General features: G+C 37.1%; 1 protein-coding gene across 1 annotated transcript in view; it reads left to right on the top strand.

The window, feature by feature from the left end:
• CCSER1 (coiled-coil serine rich protein 1) overlaps positions 1–18,073 on the top strand; it is a 337,000-nt gene that overhangs the window by 171,950 nt on the left and 146,977 nt on the right. The gene's annotated exons all lie outside the window — the stretch shown is intronic.

Below are 18,073 nucleotides of genomic sequence, written 5' to 3'. Positions count from 1 at the left end.
TGTTGATAATTTAGGGACATTTAATTACTGCTGAGTGGTGCTTACAAAGTGTCAGGGCCTTTTCTGCTCCTTGTACCACCCCACCAGCAAGGGGGCTGGGGGTGCACAAGGAACTGGGAGTGGACACAGCCAGGACAGCTGACCCCAGGTAACCCAAGGGGTATTCCAGACCATCTGGCATCGTGCTCGCACGTACAGCTGGGGGAAGAAGGAGAAGGTGGGGATGTTTGGAGTGATGCCGTTTGTCTTTCCAAGTCACCATTACATGTGATGAAGTCCTGCTTTCCTGGGGGTGGCTGAACACCTACCTGCCCATGGGAAGCAGTGAATGCATTCCTTGCTTTGCTTTGCTTTCATGCACAGCTTCTGCTTTACCTATTAAACTGTGTTTGTCTCAACCCATGAGGTTTTCGTCATTTTGAATCTTCCATTATTTCTCCCATCCCGCTGGTGGGGGGTTAAACGTGATGCTTAGCTGCCAGCTGGGGTTCACATACGACACTTCTTCAAGTCAGCTCTGATGAAAAACATAATCGGTCTGTGCCCGGGTTTTTCATCTGTGTGCGAGTGACAGAGATTCACCATTATTCTTGGCTGTCAGTCAGGACTTGCCTGCAGCTGTATGCTTACCTTGTGGCTCTTACTCAGTCTGCTTGGAACTATGTAAGATCACAGGAGGGGCTAAACTGAAGTTGAGCTTAAAATACCTATATTTGGTCTACATTATCCTGTCACTTACATGTGCTTGGACTGTAGGACCAGGACATGTTAGTTGTAAAATAGGGTTGTCGTTCTCTTTTTTTGGGGGTTTTGGGTGGTCTTGACTGATGAGGTAAGGCACAGGTGAGAGTGTTTTTCCAGTTGCCTCTCGTTTCTGGGTACTTGATACATTATTCGTATTTACACTTCCTTTCTGTTGCTTTTCAGAACTGTCATTCTGTGTGTTAAATTGCTCTTACTGTAAATTTCATTCTCAGTTATTGATTTTCTTTTCCGTGACTGGTTCATTGTGTATTTATTTATTTGTTAGTGTTTTGGTGAGGGTTTTTATTTCAGCTTCTATGCTCTACTTCCTTATGAAATGTCTGTCTTGATGTTTATTTGTCTTTCCAATCATTATTTCTACTAGGAAACAGTGGTGAGTAGTGGATTGTTAATGTGGTGTGGCTCTTGGGCTTTGATGCTTACTAGGATTTTCAAAGTGTAGCAATAACAGATCTCATTATCAAAAGTTTGGAAAAAATATCCGAAACAGAAGAAGTATTTCCTGTTGCTTGCATTCAGGCAGCAAAAAATACTCTTTAATTGTCCTTCTTTGCCCCTGAACAACTCTCACTAAAGAGCAGAAAAAAATGTCACTTCAAATCTTCAAGCAATATTTATATTTTCTTACAACTGTGTTGGTCAGTGAGTTCTAATGCAAAAGCTTCTTTGTCCATTTGCAAGGTTTTGTCTCTTGCAAGCAAGAGCAAGGGGGGGAAATATAAGTAAAAAGTAAAAAACACTAGCAAGGAAAATTTTCTTGAATGTCTTTGATAGAGTCAAGGAAACAAATGAGTAATAAGGCTTTTAGCCAGGTGTGTTCACCTAGAACCACTGAAATCATTCTTTACCATCTGCCTGGCATTACTGGAATGTGTTTGGGAGGATAGTTTGGGGGATTAGCAGCACAAAATGAGGTGATAACTTTTCTTCTATACCCTCTGCTTTCCACTTATAAGTCCTTGAGGAAGGGAGTATTTTTAATTATATGTCCTTTTTCTCTTGTTCTCATGTTTTCACCTGAGCCTCTGCGTCGATGCTGTGGGTGGCAAAGAGCTTTTTCCTGCTCTCAACTCCCTAAGTGCAATTTGTGCACCTGTGACAGGAATCTTTGATCAGTCAAGAAACAGCGTTAATTACCTCATGCAGTGAATACATATTGAGATGGTTTGGGTAAGATTCACAAACATAAGTGAAAGTTGTTTTTTTCACCTAAAACTTTGCCTTCATCAGCAGTAGCCTTTGTCACATCAGGTGGAGCCCCGCACTGTGATACATGAAGCTCCTGCTTTTACAAATGTAAATCTTTATCTTAGTTTCTACAACCATGAAATACAGGGAGGCAATAAAAACATTTTAGTGGCAATACTCTTCTAGAGCTTCAGAATATCAGTTCAAAAACTTATTGGTGTTACTTCAGTCCTAGAGCAGAAGCAGCTCTTACAGGTTTTAGCTGGGATGGATTCACACTTTCTCCACCTCTCACTTCCTTGAGACCACTGTGCTAGGCCAATACACTTCCAGTTGTGGTGTCCTGAGATGTTGGGTTTGGCACTGACATGTCCATTGGGCCTTTAACATGTGAATAAAATGACTGAGCAATACTTGACCAAGCTGACCTGATAATGTTGTAATAGTGATGAGCCCTACAATCCCCAGAGTAAGAGCTGTCCCTGCTCTTCAGGTTTTTTGGTAGAAGACTTGTTTCAAAAGTCCCCTGCTTTAACTCTGCTTTGTGACTTCAATTACTGATGGCAAGCTAACTGGAAATGGAATTTTTTTCCCACTTACGTGTTGAAATTTGAAATTCAGTGGAGAGAGTCAGGTGAGACCACAGCTGAAGTTACACAAGTAGTGTGATTTGCTCTGAAATGCCTCAGCAGAATATGCAATTGCTTTTGATCTCCTTCTTAGCTGGAACAAACGCAGAGATAGACTGCTGAAACACAGGTGAAACAGTGTCCCCCAGGCTGGGAAAAGGATGTCCTTCAACAGTACCTACCTCCTTATACGTTCCCTCTACATTATTTGCCTTCCTCTCTAAAAACTTCTCAAGATATATTTTAGGTGTTATTACCAACATTTGGATGTATGACTGCCATGAAATTACTATCTCCGTAGCCAGTAGTGCTAATGAGAGGCTTAGTACTTTCTTGTCACATTTAAGGAATACTTTAGTGTGATGATAAAATGTGCCAATTTAAATGAGGATATAAAGTAGAATTCTTGCCTATATTGTTATTAAAATTCTAAATATTTCTTATGTAAGAGCAGTAGCCCCAGGTATTATTTGTAATTGACGTTTCCAAATTTCTGCTCTTAAACCCGACAATGTGCTCTTTAAACTTGAAGAGATTTTTTTCTAGTTCGGAAATAGAAATTTCTGTTTCAGGGGCAAATAGATTTATGTGTTTTTTATTGTATGCATACTGAATTAAGCAGTGTGCTTATCCAAAGCTTTAATTGTTTTTGCTGTCAATAGCAAGAATGAAAGAGGGATCATGTACCAGATATTAACAAAATAACAAAACTGCTGGCTACCACACATCTCTAACGCTCATTTTGCACCTGTTTCTGTTGATAACCTTATGGGCTTATAAAAAAAAGCACTTTTGGTTTGGTTTAGTTGGTTAAATTAATGGAGTTTTGTGGATAAAGAGTATGTATATATTTTCCAAGCTTCCACAGCTTTCACTGTTTTCAGAAATGAGTATAGAGAGTTATAGAGAGACAGGTATAAATATATCAGTCAAGGTGTGAAATTGCTATTTTATCACTTTTGTTATTTTCAACTGTAGTTACCCACTGTGTCTTGGTGTACTGGAATTTAATGCTGATTAAAATGCCAAACTTTTTATTTTTTTAAAAAAAGTTTTAGCTCATAAAAAATGAGAAATAACATAATTAAGTATAGGATGCTCAGCCTGTAGTTTTAGATGATGCTGTGGGAAAAAATGTCATCTATACAAATAACATTACCAGTTGTCTCACTTAGTCAACCAAGCAGGATGAAAACAAGGAATAGTGGATGCTAATAAAGATACACCATCTTAAACTTTCTTCCTTACAACTTTTGATACTGCAGTGTCTGCTGTAAATATGCAAATGAATTCTCTGGTTCATGTTCTGAAGGGGTGATCATTTATTCTTGTGTAACTTAATTGTCCTTGTAGGATCTGCAGGGTTCCTCTCTGTTGGTAGTGAGCTGATCACCATTTGTAAAGTGCAGGCTTCTAGTCTTCCACATAAAGGCATGGGAATTGTAATTATTTCTTTGGTAATCCTCACTTAGTTCATTTTAAAAATTAAGTTAATACTCCTGTTGCATCAGCTTTACATTTTCACATTTTCTCTCCTCTTTATTATTGCTATGGCAAGAGAGTACATGACTTGTGTCATGCAAGTTTTGCATGTGAAAAATTCAAGTAGCTTATCATGAAGAGGAAAGCATGAAAATCTCCTGCTTTCACCATGAGTTTTGTAGAGTTGTGCAAATGCGAATCAGAGGTCCAGTAGGTTTGGATTGGCTTTCCTGGCACATGGATAAAGGTGTTAGTTGTCTGTGTTACAGTTTTTGCCTTCAGTTAAATGAGTTGCTTCATTCATCTCTTAGTTATTCCTGTGACGGCCTTTATCCAGGAGTGATGGGATGAATGAGGAATGATCTTCATTAGGTTAATTATTTCTTACTGTATTTTCTGTTTTCTAAAAACAATTTTTAATATTACAGGACTTAAAAGTAGTTTAGAAGAGATTTTTGCTTAAAGTGTGCTCTGATTTAGGCATGTCTGTTTCCTTATCTTTTTCCAACACTGCATTTGTTCTTGAAAATTAAACAAAAAAGCTTGCTAAATGATGTTTTGTTAAAAAAAATGCAGGCCATCATGGTTCATTTTGTCTGACAAATGATACTGAAATTTAAAAATTCTGCTTCTAAAATGAATTAAAAATGTCTCTAAGGGAAAACTTAATTAATTGTCTACTGCCAGATTCTACTGCCATATACAGTGTTTTGTTGTATGACCCTGAACAAGCTGAAAATTTATTTCAGCTAAAGATGGACAGTAGTTCTATTGGGAAGGAGAAAAACTTAACAGCTTATGCTTGGAGTTTTGTTGAAACCCTCATACTAGTGATGGTCAAAGTACCTTCTAAATCACCCTGTTGTCACTTTAGCTTGACTGTGCTTAATTAGGTCAATTCATTATGCTGCCTGCATGAAACCTCTTGGGAGAAAGGCAGTGGCTTGTTGAGGGTGAGTGTAAGGAGATAATCTTCCTTTGTGGAAACATCTCTGTAGTAGTTTTGAGAAGTTACTGCCTGATGTTAAAGTGTGGGAGATGCAGATACACAGAACGTGGAGTATTAGGAGCCCAAAGTGAGATGGAATAAAAAAATTCAAGGACAGATATCCCTGCTCTTCTATGTTGCCTCTGAGGAATATGAATAATTCCTGGTCATTCAGAGAAATAACTAAAAATATGCATTCCCTATGCCATAGGACTTTAGTACCCTTTTTCTTGTCTGAAGCTTTGATCATACAGTTTACAGTGACTTGTTATTATAATGAGTAGAAGAACTGTTTAGTTAGGTGGTAAAAGTCTTGATAAATTACTAGATGCATACTGAGGCATGACATTTTTATTTTTGTGGCCTAAGAACTGTGGATTTAAATAAATGTTGCTATCTTCCCTATGGTTTTGTGGCATTGAGATTTTTTTAAAGAGGTAATTTGGTATCTGATTCATCTTTCTCTCAACTCCTCACAAAACCAGCAGAAAACAGCACACATGTCAAATGTATAAAATTTATCACTCCTGTCAGAAGAAATGAACTTTATCCTTTTTTGACCAGTTCCCCTAACTGCATTCGCTGGAATGAGATTGTCCCTCTTGGGATATGTCACAGAGGAGAGGAATACTTTTATCATTTTTACCATCTTTGGACAGAGCAGTATTTGCATTCTAGACTTTGTTTACGGGACAATTGAACAAAGATAGTGATTGGTGTTTATGTGAGTGTGAATAGAAACCTTCCCCTTTGCTACCAGCCAATGTTATCTGGTTTTAAATGTCAAGTACCCTTCAGTGTGTACAAAAGAGAAGATTAGATAGCATTCACATTGGCCCATGCTGGAAACAGAGGTATGGCATCAGGAGATGGGTATTCACACCTCTGTGCAAGCCTTCAGTGGGCCATCCATCCAGATGAGGAACAGAGATGGCCTCTGAACACAGTATGTTCTGTTGTATATTGTATTGAAGTTGTGACATTAGTCTAAAGCTGCAACGCTCCAGGCTAATTACATGTCTAATTATAGGTCCAGACAGAAAAAAACCTTTTATTCCTAGGCATGTTTTCTTTACTCTTTTAATAAGAGGCAAGTGTGAGGTGTTGCACCTCGGTTTGGGCAGTGCCCAGTATCAATACAGACTGGGGGATGAAGGGACTGACAGCAGCCCTGCTGAGAAGGACTCAGAGGTGCTGGTGGTTGAGAGGGGGAACATGAGCTGGCAATGTGCTCTAACAGCACAGAAGGCTGATTGTATCCTGGGGTGCATCAAAAAAATGTGGCCAGCAGGTTGAGAGAGGTGATTCTGCCTCTCTACTCTGCTCCTGTGAGACCCACCTGGAGCACTGCGTCCAGTTCTGCTGTGCACAGCACAGGAAGGGCATGGGCTTGTTGGAACAGGTGCAGAGGAGGGACACAAAGCTGATTAGAGGAGTGGAACACTTCTCCTGGTTAGGAAAGGCTGGAAGAATTGTTCATCCTGAAAAGAAGCATCCAGGAAGACCTTACAGCAGTGTTCCAGTACCTAAAGGGGGCCTATTAGAAAGATAGGGGGACTGACTTTTTAGTAGGATCTGTTGTAATAGGACAAGATATAAGGTAGCTTTTTTAAGTGAGGGTGGATAGATGCTGGAACAGGTTGTCCAGAGAGGTGATGGATGCCCCATCCGTGGAAACATTCAAGGTCAGATTGGACAGGGCTTGGAGCAACCCGCTCTGTTGAAGATGTCCCTACTCATTACAGGGGCATTGGACAAAATTACCTTTAAAGATCCCTTCCAACCCAAACTAATCTATGAATCTACAATTTCTTGTTCATCCTTCTGTTACCACCTCCCAGTTAATTGTGTCTCTTCTCATCCATCAGTGTCCAAGGTGTAGTTGTGCAGCATCTTCCCACTGGATGCATGCACACCCTAATGTGTTCCTAAGGTTTTGTGTGTCAAATTTAGACAACAACAGCCTGGCCAGTAATATGTGTGCTAATCCAAGTGTCTGATGGATTTCTGGTCCCTGAAAGCAAAGGCAGGAGGATGGCTTTGCATTAGGAATGCAAAAGATTCAGAGTCATAAGTCAAGCAATACTCAACTTCAAAGATTGTACCATGTCTGTATGTGCACAGGCATATCTTTTGAGTGCTTTGTTTTCTGCTTTCAAAATCTATAGGGTGTGCTTAGATCAAAATTTCATACTGGCAACAGTCTGAGTCAGAAGTTGACATTTTGTGCATTTTATTTTAAAAAGTGGAATTTATTTGAAAAACTGGAATAACACTACTAAATGCCTTGAATATAAATGAGTTGGCAAGTCTGCTTTTAATCTCAGTCTAGAAGGAGCTTTGGGCAGCAAGTTTTAACTCAAACTCCAGCAGTTATTAGGGTTGCTCTCTTGACAAACAGTTTGCAAAATTAGTAGCTAATAATATCAATTACTCTTTTATATAATGTACATTTAATGCTTCACAGAAGAAATGCTATGAATTCTATTGTAAATTAATAATCATACTAAATTTTAAAATAATTTCCTTAGAGCAACTTTCACAAGTGTGTTTTTTCATTGTTGTATTTGTTGCAATTTTTAATACATTAATGGTACAAGTTATCACAGTAGTGCTAAATTAGGGGAAATCGTGTTCTGAATATTACTGTCATTCACTGCTTAAAATTTGAAAATGTTCAGTGTAAAAGGATTCAGACATCAGACTTTAAATTCAAATAATGGGCTGTATGTTTTCAGTGAGATTCACCTTTTCTAAACTTGTGTAGTTTTGCACAGTACTTCTCTTCATATTATTCTCGACCTTCATCGTGCCTGGCATTGCAAACTAGAAGCAGTTACAGTAACTCCAAATATTCAAATAATTCAAGCAGAGTGCCTGAACTAGAGAATGTAACAATCAGAAAGTAAACAACTGAAATAAACATTGGATTTTAATACACTGGTCTAAAAAAACAACATTAAAAGGCAGGGAACCTAATGTCCTGAAAGTGATGAGAGACGAGGCATTGTAGAGAGAGTGAAACTCCTGATGGGACTTTAATTTGTAAGCACTTACGTATCAAGTAACACTGCATTAATGTGAAAATATTGTAAGGGAGGGGGAGCTGAAGTTTCAGCATGCTACTTCCTTCTGTGTGGTGGTGTGCAAATAAATATTTAGAGATACTTCAGTTTGACTCAGAGTTCTGAGCTTTGGTCCTTCATAGTCAACCAAAACATAAACCATCTCCTTTTCATCGACCTCTGACCTGTTTGCCAATTCATTAGATTTACTTTTTCACAGCAGGTGACATTAGGGGGAAAAGGAGAGAGGAGAAATGTTTTCCTCTGTAAAAGGACAGTATGAAAAGCACTACTGGAGTGCTTTAGTCAAATAAAAGTAAATATTCTGATTATTTTTAATGAGTTATTTACAATCAGAAAAGTCAGAGAAATCTCCTGTAGGTGGGCTAGTTTCACTGTATGATATAATAACACATTTCTGCCATGGCACTTAGTGATTGATTATGTCATGTAGGAACAAAGCAATTAGGTTAATTTACACATTCATTAGCTTATTGCTTGCTTTTTGTTTGGTCTCTGATGCCTTTGTTTAAAAAATGGAGCATGTGCTGTTGGACAGATTTAATTTCACTAATTAAATTCCAAGTGCAGACATTGCAACACCTGCCTTGTAAGTGAAACCTTTCTGAATAAATACAAGCCCTCTGGTTGTTTGAAGGATGCTCCCAAGGAAACAACACATGAAGGATCCCCTAACTTACAAGCTTTCATCCCCGTGTACAACCTGGAATTTTTGTTAGTAAGTTATTTGCCTCTGTTTATGCCAGTGACAGTTTTTGTAAGTCCATACCTTGAGCTGTACAGCGTTCCAGGGAAAAGGGGTAGTTTTCAGCCTTTGGAAGGTCAGTGATTCCAAGGAAATCCTTGTGCTTGTGAAGCTCTCAGACTCTTATTTTAAGATGATGTACATCTGAATGTGAGCTTTTTGTTTCATGTTGGTACCTGGTATCTTCACAGAGCTAAAGGTTTAGCTCCAAGTGTTAGACCTGCAGTTCTGGAATAGCTTTTACCCGGTTATACCAAAAGGAAGTTTATTTATTCTGTTCTGTACACTTGAATTATGATCAGTTTTGGCTGGAAGCCAGAAAGTATATATTGTTTAACTACTTAACTTCTTTTTTTGCTTATTATTTCTTATCTAAAGCTGCCTGGCAATGTTGATTATGAAACAACAGATTTTACATCAGTGAATGGACTGAGGAAGATTTCTGTCTTGCTTTTACCTTGAAAACACTACCCTTTTTTTTGTAAGTTCCACAGCTTCCCTCGGTACCTGGTTTAACATTCAGGTTGACTTCTGAGGAGTCAGGAGTTGGGCTTGATGATCCTCATGGGTCCCTTCCAACCGAGGATATTCTGGATCTCCTTGATAATATAAACAATATGTATATGGGCATGCTTAGACACCATTACTCGTCAGGAAAACAGATTATTTGCAACTGCTGTGTGAGGACGTTTTTGTCTGCAAATTTCACTAGAGAAATTCATTAGCACTGATACTGGATTTCTCATGTTTTGTTCCTTTTGTGTAGATCAGGCTTCCATAATGTTTCTTAAAAACTTTGTAAAAGAATAAAGTATAAGCATTAAAAAAACTCCTTTAGTAGATTGCTATCTTTTAGGAATGAATATATAGTTACTACATGTTCTGGATTTCTTCATAAATTATGTCCCTAAATCCATTGCATGCTTTCGTTTATTGGGCATAAAAGAGGATTTAACATAAAAGCTCTTTTAATCTTAACACTAGATTCCAACTATTTTATGTGATAATGAAATAGGATGGGTTTTAAAGTTGCAGTTTCCTCCTGACATATTAATCAAATTTGCTACCTAAAGTAGGTGGATGTATCCTCTGAATTTAGATGCAATTGTTTTCTACTCCTTGTTCTAAAACTGATAGAGGGCAGGGAGAAGGGATGCATTTGTTTAGTCATATATTTTTGCCAAAATAAAAGTCTGTTGTGTTGATTCCATTAACAAGTATTGAATGGTATCTTTACTCAACTGTGTTTGTAATTACTGAGTATTGTGGTGATTAGATTGTATTACTGACTATTTATTTCATTACGTGAAAATGTAGAGTTAATGTTAAATTTTAGGATTGCTAGTTGGAATTTTCTGAACACCCAAAGACTTTTAACTACCTAATTGTTGTACAGAGGAACCCTTAACTTTTAAATGCTCAGCTCCACTGACATTTTATTCTTCTTTCTTGGAATGCCTGCTGTTTATCTGCCATCTAATCCTGTGGGCAAGTGCATTTTTCCTAATCAAGGAGTGTGGTGTGGCTATAGCACGAGAACCTAGGGTGATTATTTAGATGTCTGTATCTGGTCCCAAGCCCTGGCACGGTCAGAAACGAAGACTGTTTCTGTAATTGAACCTGGTCTGAGAAGAGTTCAGCTGACCATGTGAAAGGAATATAGGGTTTGTGATGTAAGGGAAGTAAGAATGCTGAAGGTATTTTTTATTTCTAGATATGTTAGTAAATAATAATTAAATCTTTAAATTTGTTGTTAAGTGTCTCAGATGAACCTCTCGGCCAACACAAGGTAAAATGAATTGCTTGCTTTGCTTCACAGAAGTGTTCTTATTGCTTAATAACTCATCAAAAGATAATATCTTGGTTTAGGCAGTAATAATATGATTAGGTGCTTCCCAAGTATTTAAAAACCAAGTCAGAAAGGTCTTGAAGCAAGTGTCTTGTCTTCTTTATAAATTAAATGAATTTTCTACTTTATTTTCTGGTTTCTTTGAAAGTCCATCTCTCTTACTCATGTCTATGAATTCTGCCTGTCACTAAGCAGATATTTGTTGCAAAATCTGCTGTCCTTTTGTCTTTTAGTGGATTTAACCTTTCCAATTAGCTTACCTATCTTCCCACTAAAGCCTATGCTAAGAGTTCAGTAGCTTCTTTTTGGGCACAGAAAATGCATTGCTTTTTGCCTTTCCCCCCCTGTTTAAAATGGACCTAATTTTGAGCAGAAGTCTGAAAAGCCTTGATAGCAAAAAAATACTGACCTGTAGTAGCAAGTATTTGACAATTCGTTCTTAAATAAGGGAACCTACCTAGTTTGGTAACTGAATGAAACGAGTGTGCTGTTTGTGCTTTTTGGAAGACAGTTGTCATATCCAGTACCTATTGTGATTTTCCAGCTTTTTTAAACTTTTTTTTAACCTTGTAAAAACTCCAAAAGTTTTATGTTCTGTTTTCACATTTTCTAAAGGCAAGACTCAAGCATTTAGAGCAAAGAGCAAAGGTGAAGATAAATGTTGCTTTGATCCAGAAGGTGACAGTGGCAAAACAAGTTTATATTTCTCCTTTTTCCCGATACTATGAAGTTTTCTGGGCACACTTCAGTGGCTGTCATTAATAGATTAGTTTTTGTGGTTCCAGTCCCAGGTCAGCTGAGTCGGTCAGTTCCGTGGAGTGCATTTGGAGTGAGATTTGTAGAGAACACCAAGTGCCTTTAGCTTTAATCTGTACTGAGGCAGTGTCCCGACAGAAGTAAGCACTGTTTACGACCACTGCAGTGACTGGGGATGGATTTATCCTTTGTCCAAATAAAAGAATCACAGAATGGTTTGGATTGGAAGGGACCTTAGAGATCATCTAGCTCCAAATCCCCTGCAATGGACAGGGACAGGTATGCTTTCTTCTGTCTGTATCCCAGCCAGAAATGTAATGTGAATTACTGCTTGCTTGTATGCATAATTAAGCTAAAATTTATATTTCATATAGTAGTTGTAACATAGTTTTCAAGAATGATCCCCTGCTGATTTGCTTGTTTTTTTGGGAAGGGAGGGAGGGGGAGTAATACAAATTTTTAATACTCAAAGTACTAAAGTCTCAATACCCAGTAATCCTCATTTACTTTTCCTGGTTTTTCTGTAATGCTTTATTTACTACTGCAAGTATCGTTAGTAATTGAAAGCAAAAAAGCCCCACTGGTCTTTTCCAAGTAGCTGTTTTTTGAATATTATCTGATTACTCTATGTTGTTGCATGATCTTACTTTATCACATTTAAATTTTCCTAATAGATTCCAAGAGGAAGAAAAGGACTGAAATCTGAAGTGCTGTGCTATTGTGTGCTAGATCAGGGAATATAAACAGAGTGCTTGACTCTTGTAGAATTTAGAGAAAGGAAAGAAATGCTTGACATGCCCTTATCAACTGTACTTTACCTGCAGCTGAAAGATGGAGGGATTTTTTTTTTTTTAATTCTTTAATTTGATACCATAGTTCATTATTACCAGGATTCTAACCCAAAGGATGATTGAGATATAAACCTGAGAGAGAAAAGCAGTTGTAGTGGAAAAGGCTGATAGTTACTTAACTTAGAGCAGCATTAGCCATTAGAGTTTGTGTGTACACTCGTGTGAGGTTGAAGAGTTTCACACTGACAGATGCTGAACATTGTTTTTCTGAAAGGCTGACCTTGAAAAATCCTAATATCAGGGTACTAATGATACATAGTTCTAAAAGCTGTAAAATGTCAAACAAAGCGTACCTCATGACACACTGATGTTTAGTATTCTGAGATGTTATCCCTATAACTTCTGAAGCATTCTCTGTTAGAGCAGAAGTAACACAGAGAAGTTGTATGAGGCAGAGATATAAATTTTGATGCCAAAAAATGCTAATGTGGGTAATTAGCCAAGTGTTTATGTTCTGGTTACCTTTTTATCTTCTCAGTATTGCAAAGCCTGCATTTTCAGACCTGAGTGAGGAGTTTGCCAATTTTTATCCTCCTTGACTAGATCTTCAGAACATTTAGGCACCCACCAGTGTTTTATGTGCCCACTGGAATATTTAGGAACATCCTTTTAAAAATCTGTGCCTCATTTCTGCTAAATATGGTGAGGGACTTCTTTTTTTCCAAAATATGTCCATATATTTCAGTTCTAAACTGTTTGGGTTAGAACATGTCTCCTTACTGAATGAGATTAGTACTCAGGGATTAAGATTCAATCTGGGATGATAGTAGGGTAATGTTCATCATTTTAAGAGAGCCACAATGTGCTTGGAACTGAATTTTTGAAGAGTTTGAGGTAAACAGATTTTCCTCTAAAAATTGGAAGTAGTTACTCTGTGCCTTACATGGTCCTACGGAGGGACCTTAATCAAAATGAGATTAGTGATTTTTCTAAAGGGGGAAAATCTATTTATTGTTGGTGAGAAAAAAGAAAATTCTGGATGAGAGGAAGAAGTGTGGATTAAAGGCTCTCTAGATTTGTATGAGGAAAGATTTCAGGATATAACCTCTTATGGAACTAAAAATATTCTTCTAATGTAAAAGGATGTATGTTTCTGATGGAACTAGTTATGGACAAATAATACCTTTCATTTTTTCTAAAATATTTATGAAGATTAATTTTGTGTTTATATCCTAGTGTGTGTATGACTTCTATAACATATGTAAATATATAAAAATATATATCCATAAAAATACATGTGTATATATACATATGATATATTTATTTAGGAATATAAACACATAAAGTTGCACACTCAGACACTGGAAATAAGTGATTTCAGGCTTTATCTAAGACCCTGCTTTAGATGATAAGCCCTCAGGGAAGAAAGAAGGCATGTTCTGCTCTTCCCATAGAGTCTGGGGTCTTTTGCTCTGCTTGCAGAGCCTTTCTGATGCCAACAGCATTACATGGGTTCTCTTCTGTTAAGCTGGTATCAAGAAAAGCAGACTCAGGGGAACCAGTTGTATTAGTTTAGGCTAATTCTGCTATAGCAACATCTTGAGCACTGCTGATGAAAACTAAGAAGATTAAAGTCCACATAATCTGGGGATCTTTATGTAAGTGAAGTTCAAATTACCATAAGCTCTTCAAATCATTGATCTGAGGATCAGTAAGGAGGGAAGAATAACTTAAACGAGCTCAAGTTGCAAATCCTTATCTTTGGGTCCTCTTTCTTTTCTTTTTCTTTCCCTTTTTTGTGCTTTTTTTTTCTTTTTCTTTACTCTCTTTTTTTAGTAGAATATAAAAAAAATTCTTTGACATAAGAACATTGATTTTGTTCTACCTTCTTAGTGGGAAGAAGCTTTCAAAAGAGCTGCACAACTGTGTCTCTTCCTCAGTTAAGATGCAGTTGCATTAGATTTATAGGGGCTGTTAGAATCCTAAAAGTCACTGATTGATTATTTTAATACTATCATACCGTTTCAATAAAGACTGCTTTTGAAATAAAAATCTGTCTTAATGACACTTCCATTTTACTAAATGTGGGTGTTGCAGCTTCTGGATTTTTTATCAATTAGAAATGAGGGTGACTGGTGACAGGTTCCCAGGGAATGGCCTGAAGCTGTTTCAGATGAGGTTTAGGTTGGATATTAGAAAAAGTTTCTTCATCCAGAGGGTGGCTGGGCACTGGAACAGGCTCCCTGTTCGCGAAGTGGTCACGCCTGACACAGTTTGGACAATACTCTCGGGCACATGGTGTGACTCTTGGGGATGGTCCTGTGCAGGGCCAGGAGTTGGACTCGATGATCCAACTCAGCATATTCTGTGATTCTGTGATAGCTGTGCTTAAAGATTTGAGGGGGCATCTACATAGGATGGTACCACTGACATCCTCCAGAATGGAGTGGTTCCATCCAGTTTTCCTGTAGAGACAACCAAACCATGCCAGGGAGTCATTTGAAAGAGCGAGGCTTGGCTCAAACGATTTCAGAAGTGTTTTGAAACTGACTTTCAGTACCCAGGAACGTTTTCAAGTTAGCTTTTATTAAAGTAGGAACATAACCTAAGTGTATGTCAGGCAAATTTACAGCTCCGACAGGAGCCAAATATTTAAAAGTGACCAAATTTGTTTTCTGAAATATTGTACATTGATAATATTATAGAATTAAAGGAAATACGTGGTCTTTAGTCATTAAAATAGACCTGCTGAGGCTTTTTATCAACAATTTGTCACCGATAACATTTGCGTCTGAAATGTTTTTATTACAATAAATACATATTTAGACAGTGGAGAGGGCTGGCCCATCTGTAAGGAGATTCTGCACTACCAGTCAAAGATCCAGCTCCTTCTCCAACTTGAGAGGTTAAGAGGTGTTTTCCTGATAAAGTAAAACTTCTAATTTACAAAGGACTTCTTTCCCCCTTGCTGAATCTCTACTGCTTCATTGAGATGAATTGCAGTGGATTACTCTAATAATCCTATAACAGACCACCTGGACATTGTTAATAATGAACTTAATGAAAGATCAGTTCTGAAATGTATTTAAAATGAGCTTTTTTTTCTGCAGCAAGTAGAATGAGTTGTATCAGACAGTGAAGAGGTTTTCTGTCACGTATCGGTTAAATACCTCTGAACTATCAGAAAGGATTACATTGTCTGAATTCTCATTGTATACCAACTTGAGACACTATTTTTCAGTAGCAATTGAGTTAAACTCTTATATGACTATGAGTGGTAATATGTTATTGTGGTACTTTTCATACTTTAGTACAAGATCCTGTATTTGAAAAGGTAGTAAATTCATGTGTTGTCAACTTGTCAACATGTGTGATGTCAACATTAAGCTCACCAAAATAATTGAAGATATTTTTTTTTTAATGAAATTCAGAATAGCTGTATCTCCGGTGCATCTGTAGCTTATACATAAACACTTTATCTCTTCCATATAAGAGAGGAGGATAGTATTCCAAGAGTACTACTTATTTCCTTGTCACTGGGGAGCACGGTATGGCTGGTGATACCAGGTTCTTCTTCCTGATAATGTGCAGTAAAAGACTCCTTCTGGGAAGGCAATAGGTCTTAAATCAGTCCTTTCTCAGTGCAAGGATGTTACCCTTTTAGGATGCCTGTAGAGGAGCATGAGGAAGGTGAAACTTCAGTGAGACTTGCAAAATGAACATGTAGAATATTCCAAGAACTAAGTCTATAGGCATTGGTCAGGGGAAAAAAAAGCCTTTTTTTTTTCATTTTACTTAATTTCTGTAATGTGCTTTCCTGGCTACATAAATCTTACTTAAGGGTAGATTCCATTAATTTGAATATGGCCTCTTTTATGAGCCCTTAAAAGTAGTCTATGTTATGAAACTTCAGTTTTATAAGTTGTTTTTCCTTTACATTTATACCTGAGTCTTCTTTAATAAAGGCTATGAAAAAACAGTGGCTTAATATCCTTCAATCAAAAGCAACTTTACTATGCACCTCAGATAATTGTTTTTAAGGATACAAAATATTCTACCAAAAGTTGTTTCTATGCATTTAAAAATTAAAACAGACTGATGTTGTTATTTTATGAGAATCTTGAAAAGCCTGGATTAAAATGATTTTAGTTTTATTGGCCAGCATGAGTATCTGTCCATATATGTGGTCCCTGTGGTACATTGCTTGATATAACATGTTCTCTTTACTGGTTCTCTTTACTGCATATTACATAGCTTGCAAAATATGAAAATGAACCATCCTTAAAAGATAGTTCTAGTATTCTAATTCCCAATTTTTTTTTTTTTGTATGGCATTGGGAGTTGCTTGTTTAAGAAATCACATTAATACATTTTTGTATGTGGATCCTATAAAAACAGAACTCACTAAGGAAAATTTATTGTGAAAAATATTCTTTGTCCTTCCACATTATGGCAGAATCAGTTTTGTGTTGCATGAAAATTCAAATGGAAGAGAAAATTGGAACCATCCATTAAATGAATAAGAATTGTCATTTTCTTCACCATTTATGCTAACATCTTTAATTGTACTGAATTAATTTAGTATGAACATGGGTGTCATGCATTGCTGTTACCACACTTTATAATTTAGTAGTAATTATATGCTACTATTGCACAATGAGGCACATTCTCAGATTTATCGTCCATTCAGATTTGTCCTTTTTCCACTGCTGGTCCGAGAGTCAAATAGGTGCAACATTGAAGTTGTGAATGCTTTCATTCCAGAAAAATCCATACTGTTTTCAGTTCCATTCTCTCCCACCAAAATGTAAAGCAACCTCTATTTTTCTACTATTACTCTTTGGACTGATTGTGGCTGATACAATCTCTGACCTCTAGATCATAGAGTCACACAGGTGGGAGGGGATCTATGCAGGTCTCTTTGTCAAGCTCTTGCTAAAAGCAGGTCCAAATAGAGCAGGTTATTTAGGCTTGTCCCAGCATGGTGTGAGTATTTCCAAGGGTGGGTGTCCAATGGCATCTCTGAGCCTCTGTTCCTTTGTTTGACCATCCTCACGGTAAAAGAGAAGTCAATAAATAAATAAAGTTCTTATATCTAGTCACAATTTCCTGTATTCTATCCTCTGTCCGTTGCCTGTCATCCTATTACTGTGCATCCCTAAGGATAGCCTGGCTCCATAATTTTTGAACGCTGCTCTGGTCAGCAATGAGTGTCACTTCTCCTCTTTGGAAGAGTGAGCAAAGCTGGCTTGCTTAGCCTCTCCTCATTTATTGTGCACTCCAGCCCCCCCTCACCATCTTGTTGGTGTTTGCTGCACTTTCAGCGTCATGGGAAAGTCTTGTAGATAACTTGCTCTGATATGAAAGAAAGGGAGAGTGTATGCAGCAAAATAATTGTCTTTGATTACCTCCAAAGTCCATCAAAATATTCCTGAATCTTTCTGTGTCTTAAATGGATTCTCAACCACAACTTAATATTTTATTTCATGTTCTGCTTATATAGCTTTGGTAATAACTGAACTTCAGAGTGAGTACAGATTAGTTAAATTTCAAATTCCATTTTATACAATAGCAGATTCATCTTAAGTCACTGGGTCAACCCAGAAGGGAGTTGTTGGTTTTTTTTGATTTTTTTTTTTTTTTTTTTTTTTTTTTTTTTTTTTTTTTTTTTTTTTTTTTTTTTTTTTTTTTTTTTTTTTTTTTTTTTTTTTTTTTCAGTTTTCTGTTCTTTTTGAGTTCTAAGTCAAAGCATATGAAAGAATGTAATTTGATTTAGTTTTTGAAAGTGCATGAC

This window comes from Empidonax traillii, unplaced genomic scaffold (genome assembly GCF_003031625.1).
Source record: "Empidonax traillii isolate 1590-97213 ecotype Southwest subspecies unplaced genomic scaffold, ASM303162v1 scaffold552:size469881, whole genome shotgun sequence".
Classification (NCBI taxonomy): Eukaryota; Metazoa; Chordata; class Aves; order Passeriformes; family Tyrannidae; genus Empidonax; species Empidonax traillii.
Note: the sequence above shows the minus strand (reverse complement) of the source record. Positions and strands in the feature narration are given on the sequence as shown.